Source organism: Spermophilus citellus (assembly GCF_964194105.1).
Source record: "Spermophilus citellus genome assembly, chromosome: X".
Lineage (NCBI taxonomy): Eukaryota > Metazoa > Chordata > Mammalia > Rodentia > Sciuridae > Spermophilus > Spermophilus citellus.
In genome coordinates, this window is record NC_138190.1 from 98,805,087 (window position 1) to 98,828,920 (window position 23,834).

The following is a 23,834-nucleotide window of genomic DNA, read 5'->3' on the forward strand; positions in this document are numbered from 1 at the left end:
GCATTCTGGTCTTGTGAGCTTCCACCACAATCACCCATTAAAGTCTGCTTACATTTCTATGACTTCTCTAGACTGAATCTCCAAACTTTTACAACCTACTCCTACAAACCAGTTCCAAGTGGTTCAAAACCACATGATGAGGTTCATCACAGCAATGACTCCACTTCTCAGTACCAATATTTTGTGCTAAGGATGGAACCCAGTGCCTCACACAGGCTTGTCAAGCTCCCAGACATAAGCCCCAGCTCCCAGACATGAGCCCCAGCTCCCAAACATGAACCTTTGAAAGACAGCTCATATACAAACCACAACATCATAGATGAATATGAAAGCATTATGCTAAGCAAAAAAAAAACATTCATAAGATATTTCTCATTACATGATTCATTTGATATCTCTAGAAATGAAGAATTATACAGATACAGTAAGTAGATTAGTGTTTCCTTAAGACTAAGAAAGGGTTAGGAAAGGTAGGGAGTGACTGAAAAAAGAGGTTTGGTATTTTTTTCTTTTGAAGGTGATTACATTGGAGGCTGGGGCTGTGGATCAGCGGAAGAGCGCTTGCCTAGCACATGGGAGACCCTGGGTTTGATCCTCAGCACCATATAGAAAGAAAGAAAGAAAGAAAGAAAGAAAGAAAGAAAGAAAGAAAGAAAGAAAGAAAGCAAGCTAGCTATAAAAAAGATGATGGCATTGTTTTAAAATTAGCTATGGTCATGGTTTCACAAAATATGAGTATGTTAAAAAAACATTGATTTGTATATTTTGAATAAGTTAATAAGATGGTATTTATGTTGAATGAAATATATCTCAGTTTTGTCAGTAAAAAATAATCCTAAATATAAAATAAAATAAAACTCATCCTTCATCAATATTTTATCACCTATTGAAAACCCAATAAACATTAAAATGAAAGACATATAATATTGTCAACAAGGTCATGTGACAACAAGATTGTTTCCAGAATATGAATAAAACTTAACAAACAAAAATGGAAAACAAAAGTTAAAATGGGGTATACTTGTACAAAAAGTTAAAAATAAAATATAAGAATGGTTATTGATAGTGTCAAAAGGTTTTTAATTTCATAAATACTCATGGAAATATGAATTAAAACTACATGTAGCCAAGCATGGTTGCATACACCTGTAATAGCAAAATCCTGTCTTAAAAATAAGATTAAATTAAATTAAAAAGAGGCTGCGGGAAAAAAAAAAAGAGGCTGCAGATTTATCTCAGGGTTAAAATGACCCTCAATTCAATTTCAATACAAGGAAAAATAAAAAAATAAAATGCATGCAATAGCTGTGTGTGGAGGTACAGGTCTGCACCTCAGCAACTTGGGAGGCAGACGGAGGAGGATTTTAAGTTTAAGTTCAGGATTGGCAGTTTAGCAAGATTTCACAATAAAGGTTAAAATGTGCTGAGGTTGTAGCTCAATGTTAAAGTGTCCCAGGGCTCTATATCTTGTAACACACACACATACGCACATATACATACACATATACACAAACACACAAAAAGCATGTTGTGTGTTCAGCCAGGAAGGCTTAAAATTATTAACTGTAGTTAAAAATGTGGACAAAGTAGATTTTGCATACAGTGCAAATGGGAATTAAAATGGTGCAACTACTACAAAAGAAAGTTTTATAAAACTAATTAAAGCTTCTGTTGTTAGAAATTTCTTTCTTAGGTATTTATCTATAAAAATAAAATGTATACAAAAAAACTGGATGAAGATTATCACATCAGCCTATTCATGGCAGCCAAGCTCTGTAAATAACCCAAGTACCATAAATAGCAAACTAAATGAATAAAATAGACTTTCTTTTAATTCACTATAACTCAGCATACAATGTACATATATGTCATTATTAAAAAAAACATATAAAATTAATCTATTGTGATAGAAATCAAAATACTGATGTTTTCAGGTTGAGCAGAGATTGAAGGACAAATTAACTGAAGAGAGATGTATAGGATGATAGAAATATTCTCTATTTAGACTTTATTAGTATATTACTTGGCAAGTACATTTCTTCAAAACATATTTAACTATTTAACTGTGCAATTAAATTCAATGTATTTCACTATATGGAAACTATAGTAAATCAAAGAAATACATAGTATTTTTATAAATTTTAAAAAAATAGGTAGAAAATCCATATTTATGTGTACATATCCAAATACACATATGTATATGTGTTATATGTACTAATACTTTATATATTAATAACTCAATAAAAGAGCGCTAAATTCATTCCATAGTCTAATTGTAAAGACTAATAGATATTATTATGGAAAGCTACATAATATATAAAATGAAGAAATAAGTATTTGTTATTTATATTTCAATGGAATAGAAAATAAATATAAGCATAAAATACAAAATGTTAAAATATTCTAATATTAAACTTGAATTTAAGAAAAAGCTATAAAACCATATTTGCCTTGTTCTAAAATGTACTTTAACATTATTTCAAGTTGGAATGAGAAAGATATCTCATTCAGTAAAAGCTGGGGAAATGACTACCATTTAGAAAATTATGATGATTATATATCACATCATAAAATGTAGATATAAATATAGTATACATTTCAGAAAGTAAACACTATTAGAATTAATGAATTGAAGACAAAAGCCATAGTTTACATACATGTGCAACTACCCATAAGTATGTAGCCAAATGCTGATTTCCCTGAAATGCAAACCCTAAAATACAAACAAAATGCAAATATCCACCTTTTGCCCTTATAAATAAGAATGGTTCTTGAAATTAAGCCCTTTATTTACAGGTAAATCAGATTAATAGTTTCCTTTAGAAAAAAACATAGAAACTGATCATAAAACTTGTCAAATAATTTCTTTTTGTTGGCTCTACAATAAACAGTGCCATGAATGTAGTAAATATTTTTATAACTGTGGTTGAGTTCTTCTAGTTTGTAAACTGTTCTTTTGTATATAGAATGAATTCTTAAAATTCTAATTTGATCTGATTTTATTTTCGACACTATAGCAAACAAAAATACTTTAAAATGTGGGTGGATTTGTGTCATTTGTCATTCTTCTGATAATCAATTTAACCATGAAACTAATACAGATGACATAAATGAAAGTTATAAATTTGATTACATAAAATGTAAATTAGTTTTGTTGTAATGGAGATCCTTTGGAATTAAAAGTCCAAAATAACATTTTTTTTTCTTTCATTTTCTGGTAACCTGTATTTACCCATCCCAAAATTCTCATGCTGAGATTGGAAAATGAGAAGATATTTTCCTTGGTTCGAGCATTTTACTAGTGACTCCAGCATGGTAAGATATATATGGCTAGCACAAACTGGCTAAATCTGCAAATGTATATTTCCTGATTTTATTCCTGTAAATTCTAGCCTGTCTGTAGAATGGCAGTAGCAGATGGACTGCCTTGCCAGGTTTGTTCAAACCTCAGTTAAATTCATTATTTTTATCATTTTCTTTTATTTCTGATGTGGGGAAGGTGAAAAAATCCAATTAATGGAACCCCATCAGGGCATCTGGTCTGGGATTCTGGTAATGGAATTTGTCACCCTGTGCTAGGACTATTCTCCAAGGTCTTTGCCTGTGGCTACTCAACCCTTAAGGAAAGAAACAGGTAAGAAATGTCCCTGAAACTGTGAAAATTAGTTTTATTTCAGAATTCTTTCTTGAAGCCATAATCAACTGCCATTTACTATTTTTGATAAAATAGTAAAATGGATTTTTTTTGGAATCTATTGGCCCAAAGTTTGGTTGCCTCCTGATTTCACCAGCAGTGCAAATGGACCCTTGCTTTTCCTTTTCCTGTTATCTGGGATTTCTGTCAATTTGGGACTCAACTCTGAGACAATCTGAGATTCTTTACTTAAACCATTAACTAAGAGGAAAATTTTGCCCTGCCTGCAACAGGAATTGTTGGTGCCATTTCATGTATTTGGGAAAAACAAAAGGAAGCATAGTGTAGAAGGGCATTTCAAGATCTCTATTGTGGTTTTGCATGCTAAATTTTAACTGAGATCTGCTTAGAAAAATCCTAGTTGAAATATTTTATTGTTTTAATATAACATGACCTATATATCTCAAAATGCACTGATTCATTTGTTTTTCTTTTTGTTTTCTTTTTGCAATATTGAGGACTGAAATCAGGAGCATTCTAGCTCTTGGTTACAGTCTTTGAAATTTTCATTTTAAGACATGATCTTGTTAAGTTTAGACTAGACTTAACGTGTGATCCTTATGTCTTAGTCTCTGGAGTAGCTGGGATTATAGGCATGCACCACCATATTTGGCCTTCAGTCTGATTTAATGCAACTATTTTATGTGGTCTTTGTTAATTTGCCTATTGGTTTATCAGAGGCTAAAAACATGATAGCTGAAGAAAGAGATGGATCTGTATGAAAGTTCTCTGGACTTCAAAATTAAGAGACAGATGATCCCTCTAGTATACTTGGGTGACTCTAGGGGACTAGAGTTCTAGCACTGTTATCAATGCAACTGGTCTAAGATACATAAAAGTCTCAGGGAATTATATTTTAGAAACACATACCTTATTTATGATTTAAAAGGAACTCAAAGAAGTTTATCTAGGAGATACACATTAATGTCATGGTCACTCTGTACCTTGAGTCATTCAGACCCACTGGTGTGCAGAACATTCTGAAAACACAGAGAAAGGGCTCTCTTGCATGTTGGTTGCACACCAGGGAGAGATTCTTATAATCAGCAAATATTTTGACCCAAAGCACTATTTAAGCATGGCATCTGATTCAGTCATTTGGTGAGTTTCTCAAAAAAAACAACAACAACAACAACAACAAAACAAAACAAAAAAACAGGGAAAAATTATTTAATTAAATCCCACCAAGGCAGACCACCATAAGATTTGTAGAAATAACTGAAATATCTATGATCATTTGTTTTTTGAAGAAATGTTGGTTTTTTTCCTCTGATTAATTCACTTTTCTTTTAGTTTTGCCCACTGAAAATATACTTTTGTCTTGTCTGATTAAAGGATATCTATTTTCCCACTAACTGGGACTCTGGGATATTTCCCCCATTTCCTGATGCTAAGAAAACTAGTCGTTCAATCCCTTTCTTCAATTGTAAGTCACACTTTGGGAAGTACAGATTAAGGATTGCTTAAGGATATATATTAGCATTTATAAACTGATTAACTTGGTAATGTGGTACATGACTGTAATCCAGCAGCTCAGGAGGCTGAGGCAGGAGGATTGCCAGTTCAAAGCCAGACTCAGTAATTTAGTGAGGCCCTGAGCAACTCAGCAGGAATCTGTCTCCAAATAAAATATTAAAAAGGGCTGTGGATGTTGCCTCAGAGTTACAAATTATAAATCTAAATAAAACTTTGGCTTTTTCTTATATGTATATATGTGCTAGTTTGCTTCTTATTAAATTGACTTGCAAACAAGTAAGACCTCACTTTTAACCTGTTAAATTAGCCCAAATGCCTTTTGCTTCACATGTAAATATGTAAAAGTAATTTATTTTGAACTTGTTGGTAATAAAGATGTCTTTAAAATTGCTAACACACATTTTTGCCTAGGTTGTTGCCTTGCTAACCAATTAGAATATTGAATATTGAAGGTATAAGATCCAATATTTTCTATGTAATGACATTTTTTTTGGTTTTGACAATGAAATATCTTAAAATTTCAATAATGCTTGATATCTATGTGTAACCTGAAAATAGCTATTAAAATAATCCTATTAAGGAGCAGGGGTTGTGGCTCAGTGGTAGAGTGCTCACCTAGCATATGTGAGGCTCTGGGTTCGAGCCTCAGCAATACATGAAAATAAAATAAAAATGAGAAAATTTCTTAGGTCTTTAAAATAACAATTTTTTAAAATAATCCTATTAAATAAATAAATGTAAATGAAAACAATTTGTAAATATTCGACCAGATTTTATAAAAAAATTGTTTGTTGCAAAGGCCCATTAATAAATGCTGAATTTATGAATTGATAAATTGATGGCTAACAAATATATTTTGTATTCAGCCTGATGTTAATATTTGTTTCTCTGCAGAAAGTAAGTTGATGCTCTTTTCCTACTTATTACTGAGATTGAATTTTTCTTCTTATTTATTTTATTTATTTATTTTTAATATCAGGAATTGAACCCAGGATGCTTACCCACTGAGCCACATCCACAGACCTTTTTTAATTTTTTTTAAATTTTTTTTTTTTATTTTGAGACAGGGTCTTGCTAAGTTGCTTAGGGTATAACTAAATTGCTGAAGCTGGCTTTGAACTTCTAATTGTCCCGTCTTAGCCTCCCAAGCAGCCAGGATTATAGGCATGCACGAATAAGCTTCTCTAAAAAGCATCTTTCTAAGTATCTATTTTCATAGGAAAAACTTACAAGTTCATAGGCAGATTTATTTGGATTTTCACAACCAAACATATGTATATCACAGTCATAGTCTGTTTGGAATATGGATATGGGTAAATATTGATAGTTCAAAAAGTATTTGAGAATTTGTGAGATTATATAGTAAATATAGACATTGAATTCTGAAAGTTTATAATTTGCTTTTTGAAAACACATCAATATTTTAATTCAAAAATTTTATTTTATTTGACCTTTTCTTTCTTGTTTCAGATCTGAGCTAAGCCCAAATACTACAGATGATTTAAAAATGATAATAACATATGTATTACTGCTTCTTATTTCCATGATATTATTTTATAAGGATATAAAGAACTATATTTTGTTGTAAATGGGTCATAAACCTTAGCAATATTTTATATATGGATATAGTTTTAGAACTATGTAATATAATTGTCAGGAGCAGTGACTGAATTATGGGTCTTGAACTATTGTGTCACAGAGTTGTTGCCTATCTTGGGAACTCTTTGTGCAAAGCGTCCATATGAGACTGCCCAGTTGCTATGTTGACACCCAGTTTAAAAGGAGGTTCTGTGCCAACCATGGAGCTATTAAATTCCTGACCTTGAGGTTCAGATGCCAGTTGCTCAGGGGTGGAAAGTTAGGGCCCAAGTTGATAATCATAATCAAGCTCTTCATACTCATGAACCTGCTTCTGCTTATTTTGATGAGACTTTCTCACAATAAATCTTTTTGATGTTTATACCTATATAATAAATGTGCTAATATTGTTTTGTGTCACTACCTCCCTATTAAGGTGTAGACAACCACCAAGACCCAGGTTTTTTCTATATTCTCTTTGTCTTTTCTCCATCCTCTCACTGCCTGGTCTGGGAACCTGAATTAATGGTGGTGAAGGTCATAGCAGATAATATCTCTATGTAGGAAATATATATAATGAAATGTTGATATTATATGTGTTAGAAATATTGAAGTGCCTCAAGAAAGCCGACTCATACTCAAAAGTTACTCCACAAGAAAAATTTTACATCTGAAGAAGGATGTGCTGCCAAATAAATCTGGCAAGCTAGCACACTGTATGGCAAATTTGCCCAGGTTGTTATCCCTAACACAGCACTGCACCTTGCTCTGATAGGATTTCAGTGTTACAATCTACAGGATTGACTAATTTTAAATTGGGAAGGACAAATGGAAAATATGTAGTCATGATTGGATCAGTTAGTACACTATAGGCCTTATGATCAGAAGACTGAGGTCAAAGAGAGATATATTGGTGGGCTCAAAGGGTTAGATTTTGGCTGGGTGCAGTGGTACATGCATTTAATCCCAGTGACTGGAGAGGCTGCAGGAGGAGAATTGCAAGTTAAAAGCCAACCTCAGCAACTTAACAAGACCCTGTCTCAAAAATATAAATAATAAATAAATAGGCCTTTACTCAGTGGTTAAGGACCCCTGTGTTCAGTTATTGGTATCAAAACAAAACAAAACAATAATGGGTGGAGCTACATTTTAAACACAGGATTGCGTAACAAAAATTGCTCCATCTAACTGCACACTAAGAAATTTTGGTTTTTGGTCACAGCAAACACATTTTTTGTTACATATTCGAAAACTCAGACCACAGGTTTAACTTTGAAAGAAAAGAGAATGTTAACCTTACATATGATTATTACATACATATGTATATGTGCTTATGTTATATATGTATGTATATAATCTGCATATTATATATATAATATATATAATACATGTATTATATATATAATATATATATTATATATATATATATATATTTATATATATATATATATATATACCTACATATATATTTCTTCCATGTAAATCATTTAAATATATTTTGGTTATAGAGAATATATAGGAAGAAAAATATTTAGATAAGAAGTATTTTATGTGAAATTTATGATAATTCATTTGGTCTTATATGCTAGTTTTTTGTTCTAAGAAATTTTAAGTCTTAAGAAGGCAAGTTTTTATTTAAGCATCTTGTTTTAGTCAACTTTTTCACTGCTATGACTAAAGGACCCAACCAGCACAATTATAGAGAAGGAAGAGTTTATTTGAGAGCTCACAGTTTCAGACATCTTAGTCCATAGAAAGCCAGCTCTGTTCCTTGAGGCTCAATGTGAGGTTGAACATCACTACATGAGAGTGTGGCAGAGGGAAGCAGCTCACATCAGAGAGACTCCACTCTGCAGATAAAAAATATATACCCCATAGCCACACCTCAATTGCCAATCCCCTCCAGTAACATATCACTACTTTAGTTAATTCCATCAGATATCAATTCACTGCTTAGGCTAAAGTTATATTATAACCCAATCATTTCTCTTCCAAACCTTCTTGCATTTTCTCACATGTGAACTTTCTGGGAACACCACATCTAAACCATAACACCTTTATTTTAAGTTTTTATGGGATTTATAACTGTGGTTAAATGAACTCCTATTTTATGAGAATATGGTATTTTACCAAGGCAAATATTCTAAAACTTGTTTTAATTTAAAAATATCTAATTGTCCTTATATATTGCTCTAAATCATAATTGTTATAACATGCTGAAAATAATTAATTTTCTTTGTTGAATTCTTAAATTTACTTTGTATACATGACACCTTATATTGTTTGTAGTCATTTATGATAGCATGAATTTTGTCCCTAGATTAAGTATGAGACAATCATGTTTTATTCATTCTGCTTCTCAAGATGAATTAAAAATTATAAGTTTTAATATAAGATATGTATAAGACTAGTAATTTGAAAGACATGTTTTCAGTTTTACCATGTACACTACAATTACTTAGCCAAGTACATTTAGGATATTTTAGGTATTAAATTAGATATTAGATATCGGTCAGTATTTGACATTAATCAAATTATATAGTTATATAACATTCATGGATGAATATATAACAATGAATCATACTTTTAAATATAATCATTATATAACAATAAAATATTTAAAAAAGTAAAATATTGAGCTTTCTACTCAAATTGTAATTTACCTTGGTTTACATAAAAGTCTAGCCAGTAAAAACTTTTAATGCAAATTTATGACCGAGCATCTTGCACAGACACATCTTGTACACATCTTTGCTTAGGTAAAATAAATAGAACTAAAGAAATTATGTTTATTAGTTCAAATCTACTATACAAACTGAATTTGCTTTGATCTTTTTTTACTATTTTTTTTTAGTTTTAGATGGACACAATATCTTTATTTTTTTAATGTGGTGCTGAGAATTGAACCCAGTGCCTCACGCATGCTAGGCGAGCATGCTACCACTTGAGCCACATCCCCAGCCCAAATATGCTTTGATCTTACTGACTTTTTCACAAAATTTTCTTGCCTAAGTAGGACTCCTAATGTTTTAAAATGAAATCCAGTGCCTAATAAATTTAACAATGAACTTTTAGGTAAACTGAGTCTAAATACTCTTCTTTCTAAATCTCTTTTGTCCCTGATATTTGACTAAATGAAGGTTCTTCTTCTTCTTTTTCTTCTTTTATTATTTTTTGTCAATTTTTACCTGGCACTTCTTCGATGAGGTATTAGATAAAAATGGGAAAATCTCTGACAAATTGGAACCAAACTATTTGTTGGTTAATCAATAGTTTCTTCAGAGAAAATCGTTCAAAGATGAGGGGAAATTGTCTAGATCAACACAGAATCACTTTTCAATTCCACAAAAATTAAACATGACCAAGAGGTTACAGAGAAAGGTTTTTATGCAGGATTACTTAAGTCTTTAAACTAGCCAGAGTTATTAAATGCCTTTGAATTTTACCTACTTCTCTCATTTTTTGTAATGTTTTTTTCTTTTTTTCCTACATTTTTTTCTTTTTTTCCTACATTTTTTTTTCTTTTTTTTCCTACATATTTTATTATAATTGTATGTAATGATGAGATTTGTCATTACATATTTGTATCTTTACACAATATAACAGTATAATTTGGCCAACATTACTCCCCAGCACTTTCTGTCTCCCTACCCACCTCCCACCCCTTGGTGCATTTATCTACTGATCTCCTTTAAAGTTTTAAAAGATTCACCCCAGCTTTCATTCCCTTTTTCATCTCTAGCCTATGCATATGAGAGAAAATATGCATCCCTTGACCTTCTTAGTTTGACTTATTTCACTTAACATGATGCTCTAGTTCCATCCATTTTCCTGCAAATGCCATAATTTTATTTTTCTTATGGCTGCATAAATTCAATTCTGTGAATCTACCATATTTTCTTTATCCACTCTTCTGTTCATAGAGGCTAAGCTTTTTGGCAATTGTAAATTGTGCTGCTTTAAACATAGGTATCCATGTGTCATTGTATTAAGAAGACTTTAATTCTTCAGGATAAATACCAACGAGTGGTATAGTTGGATCATATGGTGGTTCCATGCCTATTGTTTTGTGGAAACATCATACTGATTTCCATAATGGTTGTTCTCATTTATAGTCCCACCAACAGTGTCAAAATGTTATTTTGTCTCCACATCCTCCCCAGCATTTGTTATTCTTTATGACTGCCATTCTGTCTTGTTTGAGATAAAATTTCACCATAGTTTTGATTTTCATTTCCCTAACTGCTAATGATGTTGAACATTTGATCATGTATTTGTTGGCTATTTTTCTTTCTTTCTTCTTTATTTTTTTGAGAAGAGACTGTTTAATTCGTTTTCCCATTTAATTTAATTGGGTTATTTGATTTTCTGGTGTAAATATTTTGAGCTCTTTAAATATTCTAGTTATTAATCCTCTATTAGTAGAATGGCTGCCAAAGATTATCTCCCATTCTGTAAGTTCTCTCTTCACATTTTTAATTGTTTTCTTTGCTATGGTTTTTAATTTGATGTCATACCATTTAATTCTTGGTATTATTTCCTGAACTATTGATAAAGTAATTACCTTTGCCTAAAAGCTGGAGTGTTGATACTACATTTTCTTCTAGAAATTGAATACTTTCTGCTATAATTCCAAGATCTTTTATCCATTTCGAATTGATTTTTTTGAAGGGTGACAGATAAGGGTCTATTTTCATTTTTCTATTTTTTTTATTGGTTGTTCAAAACATTACAAAGCTCATGACATATCATCTTCCATACATTTGATTCAAGTGGGTTATGAACTCCCATTTTTTACCCCAAATACAAGTTGCAGAATCACATCGGTTACACATCCACATTTTTACATAATACCATATTAATGACTGTTGTATTTTGCTACCTTTCCTATCCCCTACTATCCCCCTCCCCTTCCCTCTCATTTTCCCTCTCTACCCCATCTGCTGTTGTTTAATTCTCTCCCTTGTTTTTTTTTCCCCTTTCCCCTCACAAACTCTTATATGTAATTTTGTGTAACAATGAGGGTCTCCTTCCATTTCCATACAGTTTCCCTTCTCTGTCCCTTTCTCCCACCCCACTCGTCTCTGTTTAATGTTAGTCTTTTCCTCATGCTCTTCTTCCATGTTCTGATCTTAGTTGCTCTCTTTATATCAAATAAGACATTTGGCATTTGTTTTTTAAGGATTGGCTAGTTTCACTTAGCATTATCTGCTCTAATGCCATCCATTTCCCTGCAAAATCCATGATTTTGTCATTTTTTAGTGCTGTGTAATACTCCATTGTGTATAAATGCCACAGTTTTTTAATCCATTCATCTATTGAAGGGCATCTAGGTTGATTCAAAAGTCTAGTTATTGTGAATTGTGCTGCTATGATCATTGATGTGGCAGTATCCCTATAGTATGCTCTTTTAAGGTCCTCAGGGAATAGACCAAGAAGGGCGATAGCTGGGTCAAATAGTGGTTCCATGGCCCTCGGAAGCAAGCAGGAGTGGCCATACTCATATCAAATAAAATCAACTTCAAACCTAAGTTAATCAAAAGGGATAAAGAAGGACACTATATCCTGTTAAAAGGAACTATCCACCAACAAGACATAACAATTATCAATTTATATGCACCAAATAATGGTGCAGCAACGTTCGTAAAACAAACTCTCCTCAAGTTCAAGAGTCAAATTGACCACAACACAATAATTATGGGTGACTTCAACACACCACTCTCACCATTAGACAGAACCTCCAGACAAAAGCTGAATAAAGAAACTATAGAACTCAATGACACAATCAAGAACCTAGACTTAACCGACATATATAGAATATATCAACCATCATCAAATGGATACACGTTCTTCTCAGCAGCACATGGATCCTACTCAAAGATAGATCATATATTATGCCATAGGGCAACTCTTAGTAAATATAAAGGCGTGGAGATAATACCATGCACCATATCTGATCATAATGGAATGAAATTGGAAATCAATGATAAAAGAAGGAAGGAAAAATCCAGCATCACATGGAAAATAAACAATATGTTACTGAATGATCAATGGGTTACAGAAGACATAAAGGAGGAAATCAAAAAATTCTTAGAGATAAACGACAATTCAGACACAACATACCGGAATCTATGGGACACAATGAAAGCAGTTCTAAGAGGGAAATTCATTTCCTGGAGTTCATTCCTCAAAAAAAGAAAAAACCAACAAATAAACGAACTCACACTACATTTCATTTTTCTATATGTAGAAAACCAGGTATACCAGCACCATTCAATAAAAATACAGTCTTTTCTCTCATGTATGTTTTTGGTACTTTTGTCAAGGATCAAATGACTGTAAATGTGAGGGTTTCTTTCTGTGTCTTCTATTCTGTACCATTGCCCTGTGTGTCTGTTTTTATGCCAGTACCACAAAGTTTCTGTTCCTATAGCTCTGTAGTTTAACTTAAAATTAGGCAGTGGGATGCCTCCAGCCTCACTGTTTTTGGTTTAATATTGCTTTGGTTATTCTGGGTCTTTTATTCTTCCAGATGAACTTTAGGGCTGTTTAATTTTTTTTTTTTTTCTGTAAAAAAATGTCATTGTTATTTTGATGGAATTGCATTGAATCTGTTTATTGCTGTTGGTAATATGGGCATTTTTGCAATATTAATTTTTGACTATTCATGGAAATGAGAGGTCTTTCCCACTTCTGACATCTTCTTTTGAAAAACCAGCCTCTACCTCAGAGCAAAGCCTGTCCAAGGAAGGGACATGACCTTAGTCCTTGGGAAAACCCACAGAGCACTCCTAAGCACATTCCCACCCTGCTAAGTTGTTTATCTACAAATAACAGGAGAGATCTGCTGCCCCAGGTGTCCCTGACTCAGTCAGGCTAGGTGGAGATCCATAGCAACCCCCTAGCAGCCACCAATCAGCATGAGACAGGGAAATACCTGGGATGCCAGATGACCCTCCCAGTAGTTTATGGTGGTTGATAACATGTTGGAAAACCATGTAGTTCAGCACGTACACCCCTCTTGGCTTAAACCAATCAGTTCAAATGAATACCCCTTTTGTACTGACCAATCACCCCTACCCAACTTGTACCTGCCAGTGAATGTGCTAATCATGTTTTAGAATTGTTATTTGATTTTCCCGCCGTGTGTGATGATTTGCTAAGGGATCCTATGATGTATGTGAAGTCCCGGCCCTCTCCAAAGAATGTATAAAAATGCTGCAAACCCTGGGCTTGGGGCCTCTCAGCATCACCAGTTGCTGTGTATGTGCGCGCGCGGAGGACTGAGCTAGCTCGAAATAAACACCTCTTTGCTGCTTACATTGATCTTGGGTCTCTGGTGGTCTTTGGGAGGCCCAAATTCGAGCATAACACTTTAATATCTTTCTTTCTTCAATGTTCTATAGTTTTCATTGTAAAATTCTTTCATTTTCTTAGTTATATGAGGTTTATGGTTTGTTTGTTTTCTTTTTATTTTGTTTTTGTCTTTTTGAGGCTATTTTGAAAGGGATTATTTTCCTGATTTCTTTCTCAACAGATTCATTGTTGGTATATAGGAATGCTATTCATTTTTGTATGTTATTTTTTAAACTGCTTTGTTGCCAAAATTTTTATTAGTTCAAGAAGCCTTTTGGTGACATTTTTTTGGACCTTATAAATATAGGATCAGATTATCTAAAAACAGTGGTAATTAGACTTCTTCCTTTCCTATTTTTACCCATTTTATTTCCATCTCTTACCCAAATGCTCTGCCTAGAATTTTTACCACTTATATTAAATAGGCATGGAGAGAGTAAACATCCTTGTCTTAAAACCAGATTTTGAAGGAAATGCTTTCAGTTGTTTTGCATTTGATGTTGTTATAGAATCCTTCTTTCCCTAGTTTTTCATTGTTTTTTTTTTAATCATTAAAATAAGAATCCTGAATCTTGTAGAAGGCCTTTTCTTCATTGGTTAAAATGATGAAATTATTTTTGATGCTGAGAGCCATAGCCAAGTAGGAATGACTCACAGCATTTTTGGTTGAAAGGTGACCCCAGCAAGCCATTGAGATGATAATGATTATGTTAAGAGATGCATTCAATTGGATATTAGACCCCTGCTGTCTTCCTCAGCCTGCTACTTTGGAGCTCTAGTGGGACTCCCAGGGAGAGTTCCCATTGGTTGGGGAAGTGTGGTAGGAGGGAATTACGGGGGAGGGATTTCCTGTTGGGGTAGTGTGGCCCAGGAGAATGCCACGTGTGTGGTTCGGCATATTTCCCGGGAGCATACGTGGCATTGGTGGGAGTTTCAGAAATAAAGTTTGTTCCTGCTTGAGTGGCTCATGATTTGGTGCCCAGTCAGACTGCGCCATTTTGACACTTAATTCTGTTGATGAATTACATTTATTGATTTTTGTATATTAAAGAAAGCATCCTTGTCCTTCAGAAATAAAATCAAATTGGTCATGGTGTACATGTACAATCTTTTAAAAAATATGTTATTGAACATGATTTACTAATATTTTATTAAGTACTTTGTATCTGAATTCATTAAGGATATTGATCTGTAGTTTTCTTTCCTTGATGTCTTCTTAACTTATGTTGCTATGAGTTTGATATGAGCTTCATAGAATAAATTTGGAAGGGCTCTATTCCTTTCTATTACATGTAATAATTTGAAGTATACTGGCATTAGTTCCTCTTTAAATATTTGATATAATTCAACTGAGACTCCAACTTTTCCTGGGCTTTTCTTTTTTGGAAGGCTAATTATTACTGCTTGTATCTCATTTACAATTCATTGGTCTGTTTACATTTTCTAAGTCATCTTGATTCAATTTTGGCTGATCATATTTTTGTAGAAATGTATCCATTTTTCTAGGTTTTCCAATTCATTGGAGTATAAGTTTTCAAAATAGTCCTTAATGATTTACTTTATTTCTGAGATGTCTATGTTGATTTCTATTTTTTCATTTCTAATTTTATTAACTGGGCTTTTCTCTCTTTTCTTTGTGATAGTTTAGCTAAGTGATTATCTGTTTATCTTTTCAAAGAACCAACTCTTTCTTTGGTTGGTCTTTTGTATTGCTTTTTTATTCTTGTCCATTGATTTCAGCTTTGATCTAATTACTTCCTTCTTTATACTGGTTTTGGAATTGTTTTGTTCTTTTTCAAGGGTCTTGAGATGCATCATTAGGTTATTTGCGATCCTTCTGATTTTCTTATGTAAGCACTCATGGCTATAAACTTTCCTTGAAACTGCCTTTATAATGTCTCAGGGGTTCTGATATATTGTATTGCTATTCTCTTGGAGTCTAAGAATTTTCTAATTTCTCCCTGTTTTCTTGCATTTTTTAACCACTTAATCATTCAAAAGATTATTTTTCAATCTCCATGCATTTATACTATTTTCATAGGGTCTTGTCATGTTAATTTCTAATTTTATTCCATTATAGTCTGAGAAGATGCAAGGAATTATATCATTTTTTTATTTGTTAAAAGTTGTTTTGTGGTCTAAACTATGGTGTATTTTGGAGATGGTTCTATGAGCTTCTGAGAAGAAAGAATATTCAGCTATGTTTGATAAACTATATCAAAAATATAATATTTTTATATTATATTTTATATATATTTATATATTTATATTATAAGTGTCTTTTAGGTCTTTTTGATTTATAATTTTTTTATGTCCAATGAATATTTACTGAGGCTATATTGGGATGGACTATCTAATGATGAGGGAGATGTGTGGAAATCACTTAGTATTATTGTACTGGGTTTCATCTGAAGCTTCAATTTTAGTAGTGTCTCTTTGATCTAATCAGTTGCACCAATGTTTGTTCATGATTATTTGTTATTGTTATATCTTCTTACTGGATTGTTCTTTTACCAATATAAAGTGTTCTTCTTTGTCTTTTCTGATAAATTTCAGTGTGAAATCTCCCCTGCTTGTGTGGGAGCTCCATTTGCATTGTATACAATTTCCGTCCTTTTACTTTCAGCCTGTGGCTGTCTTTGCCTATAAAGAGCATTTCTTGTAAATAACATAGAGTTGAGTCTTGTTAGTCAGTCCACTCTTCAAGCCTTTGTCTTTTAATTGGAGATTTGAGACTATTTACATTCAATGTTATTATAGAGAGAAGATTATTAACTCCTGGCATTTTGATTTATTTATCATGTTTAATTAGTTTCTGTTTTTCATTTGCTTAGCTACTCTTCAAATAATTATTTTTTTCTTTTGTCAGCTCCATGTTTTGCTTTTTATTTTTTTTCTGTGTACAGTATTTCATTAGGTAAGTTCTGTAGTGCCAAATTCAGAAGTCATGTTCTTTTAGTTTCAACTTATCTTGGAAAGTTTTTATTTCAACTTTGATTTTGTATGATAACTTTGCTGGATATAACAGTTTTTTTTTTCTTTTTTGACAATTATTTTCATTTAGGACTTGTAATGCAGGGTTGCAAGCCTTCTTGGTTTGTGGAGTTTGTGTGAGAAATAAAAAATTATTCTCTGGGCACAGTGGCCCACTCCTGTAATCCCTGCAGCTCAGGAGGCTTAGGCAGGCATATTGTAAATTCAAAGTCAGCCTCAGTAACTTAGTTAAGCCCTAAGCAACTTTTCAAGACACTGCCTCTAAATAAAATATTAAAAATGGCTGGGGATGTGGATCAGTGTTTAAGTATCTATAGGTTCCATCCCTGGTATCTAAAAAAGATCCGATTGAATTGTCTCTACATGTAACCTTACAAATTTCTCTTGAAGATTTTAAAATTCTATCCTTCTTCTGCATGTTAGCATTTTAATTATAATATCTATGAATAGGTTATTTTTTGATCTTGTCTATTTGTGGCTCTGAATGCATCCTTTATCTGGATGCCCATATGATTCTCAATGTTGGAAAATTTTTCTACAACTATTTTCCTGAGGAGTTTATCCATTTCATTATTCTATCTCAGAGCCTCATCAATTTCAATGACTTTTATACTTGGTTTCTTAATGTTGCGGAACTTTTGAATATTTTGTTCATGGTTACTTTTTTTTCTTTAATATTGTCTGAATATTTAAGTCTGGCCAGTTTGTCTTCCAGCTCTGAAATTTTATCTTCAGCATGGTCTACTCTGTTAGAGAGACTTTCAGGTGAACATTTTGTATTATTTATTATACCTTTCATTTCCAAGATTTCTGCACAGTTTTTCCAAAATTTCTATATCATTATTAAATTGACATTTTAAATTCATGCAGTTTGTTTTTCTGTGACACTTGGACTTCATTGATCATTTTATAATGATTCTTTGAATTCCTCATCTGGTATTTCATCCATTTCAATATTATGGGGGTCATTTGCTGGTAAATTATGAACTTTAGGAGGGGTGTGTTATTTTTTGTTTTGTTTTACATTTCTCTACTCTGTGTTGGGTTTTCTGCATTTGTTTGGAGGGATTTCTCTTCCACTCTTATGTGTGGGTATTTTTAAAGTGCAGTTTTTAGTTTCCAAAGTGTCCTAGAGTGATCTAGATTGAGATTCCCTCATAAGCATGGTGACCATAGCCTTTGTGTTATTTCTGTTTTTATTCAAGCAGTGGTTGTCCATAGGTGGAACCTGGGGGACCACCACTAGCTGTTTCTTCATGGAACCTGGTTGTTAGTTTTTTTTTGTCTCTTCTATTCTTTGTATTAAAATATAGCTAGAGCTTGAGTGTCATTAATTTGTGTGTGGAGCAAGGTAAACTGTCTTTTGGTTGATTTCAGTTCAGAAGAAGAATTTCTAACTTGTGAACTGTTTTTATCTCTGTAGGTTCCCAGCAACTCACAGAATAGGGGAAAACAAATAATAGCAACAACAAATACAAACAATATACAGCATTAAACTAAATACCTGGTTCATACTATGACATCTACAATGTTAATTTCCACCAAAAAAAAAAAAAAGACAGCAATGTTGGTTCAGCAAAAACCAACATCAAAATAATAAGTAACCATGCCTTAGATCTGTCATTAAAACAAACAAGAAGTGTCAACTATGTCATTTGCAGCAGTAATAATTTCAACAGCAAAAATGGTGGGGGCAGGAGTTATATAAACCAAATAGTGCTAAAGCCGGTAATGATACAGGTAATTAAGAGAAAATAAAATGTGATAGGAAGGTAGACAGTAATTTACAATTTCAAAAAGTGAACACAGAGAATGCAGAAAAGATGTAGTATGTGATGTCATAAGGAAAGAGGACAAAAATAGAAGTCACAAAGTAAAAGTAGAGTAAATGAGTGCTGGGGTTGTGGTTAAGTAGTATAGCACTTGCCTAGCATGTCTGAGCACTGGGTTCAATTCTCAGCACCACATATAAATAAATAAAATAAAGGTCCATTGACAACTAAAAAAAAGTGTGAATGATAGAATAACAGGATCTTGCTGTTAGCAGGAATAGAGAAAAGAGAAAGAGAAACAGACAAATTAAACAATACAAAACAAAACCAAAATGTACTGATCAAAAAACCTAATCTTTAAAAGATAAGGCAAGGAAAAGAAACTACATTAAATATGCTAAAAATGATAAAAAAGAAACAGATATGCATATGTATATATAACCATGAACCAGTCAGCACAGCAGCAACATACAAAAACAAAAACAAACATGGTCAAAATAGTTTATAAGAATAGATGTATATGCTCAAATATGTTTCTTTCTGTTTCTTATTGAGCTATGTAATGAGTGTGAGAGCAAGGGCTGTGGTTTGCTAACTCCTTCCTCTTTCTGTATTGTTCACTAATCTGCTAGTTGGAGTAGCAAAAGACTAAAGCCATTTCAAATAACTCTTAGTTTCCCTTCTTACCAGTATGAAATAGAATGAGATGGGAAGAACGGTCAGTTGGAGTTTTGTCTGCACAGAGCAGATAAATGCATTCCAAAGGTAGAGCCTCTGCAGTTCTGTGAATAGTGTTGTGGCAGGCGGAGTTTAGGATTAATCAGGCCTCAGGGACATTTTGGGGTAGTGTCTTGTCTGGGGAGTTTAGATCACACACACATAGGGACTGGAATTTGCCAATTTCTGTTGGGAGTCTGAATCTCAGGAGTCCCAAGGATTCTAACTGTGGGGCAAAGGAGCCAATTCTACACATATTCTGTTTCCCATGTACATAGATTTCCCAAGATCAATTCCTGAGTGTGTTTATACACACATGTTCAGATTCCAGGCTTGTTTCAGCTGGTTACTGAGCTGCCAATCTCAAAGGAGAAGCAAGTTAGGATCCCTTCACTTTTCCAATGTGAATCTCCCTGGGTAAAATATTCTTTGTGCTAGTTATACTTCTGATGTAAGTATTTGCTGAGACAGTGTAGCCGTGTCTGCTCAGATCACCCAGATCCTGCAGAAGCAGCTGCAGCATGTCCACATCAAGATGGCTCCAGCCTCTGCTTTCAAAGGCTACTTGAGAAACAGAGTGTGCTTTTCAAACACTTGTACATGGTGCAGCCTCTGCACCGTGGACAGACTACGTTTTTTTTTTTTTTTTTTTTTTTTTTTTTTTATCTCAGGTTTTCCTGTACTAAATCTGTTTATTGTGCTTCTTTCTATGATCTCCCTCCCTCCAATAGTGCTACCACTGTTACTAGTGCACCTGGCATAGCTCTGTAATCTTTCTTCTTTGTCTAATAAACCCAAACTTCTAAGACTCTCTGATACTGTGACTGTCCAATATTAAATTTTAGTAAAATCCCTCCTTTCTCGTTGTTTTCTTTGTTCATCCTTTCCTGAACCTTTAATTTGTACCTCAGATTCTTGATTATTAAGGAGAAAACATTGAGATAAGTGATGGGGTTTTGGCTAGATCACACTCTAGTAATGATCACAAGATCTTTTGTTTGGAATTTGGATGTCACAGCCCTAGGAAACAAAGAGAAATTCATGGGACATAACCCAAGGCACAAATAGGTGGAACTTCTATTTCACTTCTAAGGTAAAGGGTTATACTCCATGTCTTTGGGTCAGAATGTCATATTTAATGGACTTTGCTTCTCATGCTCAAAATGGAAACTTTCCTTGCTTCTTAGCTGTCTGACATCTAAAAAAATATAAAAACACAAATTGCAAAAATTGTTACTTTTACCTCCAAGATGCTGTGGGATATAAGTGTCTGATTTATTTGTCCTTGTACTCTCATATCCTGGTCTCTCAATATTTGTTTCTCAAAATGCTAGAAGAATAAATATATAGAGGAAAAGGAGGTCTGGAAAGGCCAGCTGCATCAAGCCCTAAACTAACATTGCTTAAGAGGTCTGCATTCTGTTTTGTGGAAAATGCAGGCATAGGAATGTCAGGAAACACCCTACTTCCTGTGAGGTTTTTATTTCTTCCCATATTGGCACAAAGAAGAAAAATTGAGATGTCATATGTACAAGTTTTATATTCCTTGCGAATATTTTCGTAAGGACATTTGGAGCTCCCACATTCTGTAAATATTGCACTGATACTATCAGATTTAATCCAATTCTTATAAAAGTTCCAATGATGTTCTTTATAGAAATAGGAAAAAGCAGTCATAAAATTTATTGAAAAAATAAGTGGCCCAGAATAACCAAAGCAATCCTTGGTGAGAAAAGTGAAGCCGGAGACATCAGAATACCAGACATAAAAATAGCATGGTATTAGCACCAAAACAGGCATGAAGACCAATGGAACAGAAAAGAAGACACAGAGACAAACCTACATAAATACAGTTATTCCATACCAGCAGTAGCACCATTAAAAAATGATAGCCTCTTCAACAAATTATGCTGGGAAAACTGGAAATCCATATGTAGCAAAATGAAATTGAACCCTTATCCCTCACAGTAGACAAAACTCAACTCAGAGTAGATTAAGGCCCCAAGCATTAGACCAGAGACCCTGCACACACTAGAAGAAAATGTAGGACCAACTGTCCATCATGTCAGCTTATGAACTGACTTCCTCAGCAAGACTCCTAAAGTTCAAGAAGTAAAATTCAGAATCAATAAATGGAATGACATTGAGCTAAAAATCTTCAAAGCAAAGAAAACAATCAGGGGGGCTGGGGATGTGGCTCAAGCGGTAGCGCGCTCGCCTGGCATTCGTGCGGCCAGGGTTCGATCCTCAGCACCACATACAAACAAAGATGTTGTGTCCGCCAATAACTAAAAAAATAAATATTAAAAATTCTCTCTCTCTCTCTCTCTCTCTCTCTCTCTCTCTTTAAAAAAAAAGATTTAAAAAAAAAAGAAAACAATCAGGAACTTGAACAGAGAACATACAGAATGGGAGAAAAATTTTGCTACTTTCATCTCATATAGAACATTTATTAGACATGGAAAATGACAAAACCTTGAAATAATGAGACCCAGAAAAGGGGGAAAAGGAAAGCCATACATTGAGATCATTGATCCTTTCCCTATACATTATTTCTCGGTGATAAACCCTGAGGAAAAGGTGTCCATCTCTGGGAAGAGGCAAAAATATTAATTCTTCTGTAAACAAATTCTTTCTAGATACCAACCCCTGACCCCAGGCCCTCCATCAGGTGCAGTGAGACAAATCCCTGAGACTGACTGTAGACCCTAGACTCCCTCCCATTTCACCCAGTAAAACAGACCACAAATTCCTGAGTGCCCAAGCTGACATGCTCATTAATTAAGTCACCTCTTAGAATAACCTACAAAAGCCCAGTCCCTTCATTTGTTCAGTGTCTCATTTTCCACCAGGAAAGTGAGTCCATTCCTAGGGTGTAGTCCCATTCCTGAATAAAGGCTGAAATGATTTATGAAGTTTGCGTTCAGCCTGGTTTCTTTGTTCCAACAAAATTAATCTCCAAAATATACAAAGAACACAACAAACATAACACCAAAATGACAAATGACCCTATCGATAAATTGTCAAAGGAGCTGAAAAGTCACTTCACAGAAGAAATATAAATGGTCAAAGAACATTTGAAAAAATTTCAGCATCTCTAGCAATTAAAGAAATGTCAATTAAAACTACACTGAGATTCCATCTCACTCATCAGAATGGCAATTATCAAGAATACTAGAAACAATAAATATTGGTGAGGTTATAGGAAAAAAATGATTACTCTTACATTGCTGGTGAGATTCCAAATTGGTGCAAACACTGTGGAAAGCATATGGAGATTCCTCGGAAAACTTGGAATGGGAACCACCATTTGATCCAGCTACAACACTGTTTAGTTTATACCTAAAGGTCTTAAAATTAGAATATTATAGTAATGGAACCACTGTAGAATAATTTATGGTAAAACTGGAAATCCATATGTAGCAAAATAAAATTGAAGAGAATCATTTATGTGTTGATTCTCTTCAACACATAAATGAATATAGAAAATGTCTATATACACAATGGTGTATAACTTAGTTATAAAGAATAAAATTATGGCATTTTCTGGTAAATCGATAGAACTAGAAACCATCATGCTAAATGAAATAAGCCAATCCTAAAAAAACAAAGGCCAAATATTCTCTCTGATATGCAGATGCTAACACACAATAAGGGTGAGGGTAAAGAATAGAAGTTTATTGGATTGGACAAAGGGAAATGCAGGGAAGGAAAAAAGTAGGGAATTAAGAAAGACAATAGAATGAATTGGATATAACTTTCCTATGTTCACATATGAATGCATGACCAGTGAAACTTCACATCATGTAGAAATACAAGAATGGGATCTTAATTAGAATAAATTTTATTCTATCTATTTCTAATATGTCAAATACTCTCTATTGTCATGCATATCTAAAAAGAACAAAGAAAACATAAAAAGAAAAAAAAAATCTAGACTGACGAATCTGACCCCAAAGTGTACTCTGGTTGGTATGGATTCTCTACATGTTACTTTTTTAGAGTAATTATTACTGTGTTAATTTTTAAAATCATCTGAATTTTTCTGAGCTCATAGTTTTTATTATAAATTTGCCTTTCATCTTACATGTCTGAATTAATATATTTTGTTCTGATCAGTATTATTTCCTCTAACTGAAGTTTTCGGCCATCTATATGTTTTCCCTGCTGTCTTTATTCAGAGGCCAGTTATTCATGGATTAAGTCTCTAATACACTGGAAAAGAATAGAAATATCCTTTGGAGAGC